Here is a 2,036-nt window from a genome sequence, read left to right on the forward strand (position 1 = left end):
AGTATTATATTTGAGTAGTTGAAGTGAGGTTCCCAAATACTCGTTATCGCACAAATACCTGATAATTGTTATTATTTTTGAAAAACGAGAAGACGGCGGTATTCGTCGGTCTTACTCAAGAAAGAGATACGTGGTATCGTACATCTGTTTGAGATAATTTATTACCATGACTGACAACGCGGCGGACGATTATTACCATATATTAGTGTATCAAATATTATCGAGTAATTCTAATCATACGCGCAAGTTATAATTAACCCTTTCGGCCCGATCGGTGACTATAGTCACCCAACGCCCGACGCTCGCTCTGTACGAGCGGTGACCATGGTAACCCAACATTATGTTATAATTTTTTAAGCATTTTTTTTTATAGTAGGGGAGCCCAAGAGGGGATTTTAGGTGTTATTCAAGCGCGACAGAACAATATAAGGGAGGAAGCCTTGCACCCTGTTATGAACAACCACCATATATGAACCCTTAACATGCAAGGGTGCGTCTAGGGTAGCCAATCAGATTAGTAAAAAAAAAATCGATCCTCAAATTAATTCGAGCTCGTCAGATTAATAGAAGGTAAGTTAATTACATGGAAAAAAGCGTCAATTTCAATATTCCGACGATTCGATCATGATATAAGAGAATAAGCGAATAATTAGTTTGCAAAACAAAAACGTCACCTGGAAGTATTCGAGCGCGGTTATTTTTTTTTTTTTAATTTGAAGGAAATCATGTAAAAATTACGGATATAATATAATCTGACTGTTTCTACAACGTAAAAAAGCTTAAATTATTGATAAAGTGAGGTACGTGCAAGTGCTGAGAACTATGTATTTCCCACTCCGCGCCTCTCTCCCCTTCTCGCTCTTTCTCTATTTCTCACTCTCTCGCACCGTCCCCCCACTACTTTCTGCGGCCATGATGCCATCTCAGCTGATGGCTAGTCGTACATTTAACATGTATTCCCTACCCGTAGTCAGAGTAGTAGAGTGAGCATTTTATTTAATAACAGCCATATTTTTCTTAGGATTGTTTTCAAAAACTGAGAATTATTAATTGAGGATATAACAAGTAATTTTTTTCAAAAAAAAAAAAAAAACATAAACAAGCAGTATTTATTTTTTTGTAAATAATTTGTAAAGTTGGTGACTTGCGATGATTCACGTGAGTGGAAGTAAGTGAGCGATAGTCGGTAAAGAAAGACAGCACTAGTGAGTGAGAAAGAAACCAATAGCCATTGACTATTGGTGTCCTTCACATGTCACGGTACTACCTTAAGCTGTCAGAACAATGAAATTCCTCCACATAATTATCAGATTATAGGTTAGCACAACAAGGACATCGAGCTGAACTGTCTGCATATAAATCTGATGAGCTTGAGTATTTCAAGGTCACTATTTTTTTTTTTACATCTTCAAAAATCGGCCGTGAGTTCTGACTGCATCCAAATCGTCAGTCTTTTGAATAGGATACCTTTTAGAGGTCACTCAACATTCCCCCTGAATATCCGATGAGCTTGAATAATTTTTTTTCTTTTCTCATTTTCTACCCCTTCGTGCTGCCACCCCCGGCTTGTAAGCCGGCAGATTAATACTTCTCTGTTACCGGAAGCACATAGGGCGTATACGATATTAATGTCTGACGCACTCGACTATTTCTTTATAATAAATTGTTTTTACATTTTTGAAAATCAGTACCTACTTCCCCCGGCAGCAAAAGGTCATATATCGTACGAACTTTTTTTCTTTTTAGTATCTAATCTTTATGATCCAATAGGTTCTCGCAGCGCTCGAGTGACTTACCATTTAGCCTCTTTTGCTCCCCTACTATTACGAACGACTGCACTCGCTCTGCGTAAGATAGCGTGGTATTGTGCGTCTGACGGGCGCTTGCGGTTGCTCCGCAAGTATGGACGCTTGCCGCGACTGCTCGGCCAGCGGGCCCGGCGCGACGTAGAGTGCGTCCGTACCGAAAGGGTTAAAACGATATTCATTCCAGTGTAATTTCCTAGTGCGTTAAATGCCAGAACATCAAATTATTCC

The sequence above is a fragment of the Neodiprion virginianus genome, chromosome 3, assembly GCF_021901495.1.
Source record: "Neodiprion virginianus isolate iyNeoVirg1 chromosome 3, iyNeoVirg1.1, whole genome shotgun sequence".
NCBI lineage: Eukaryota > Metazoa > Arthropoda > Insecta > Hymenoptera > Diprionidae > Neodiprion > Neodiprion virginianus.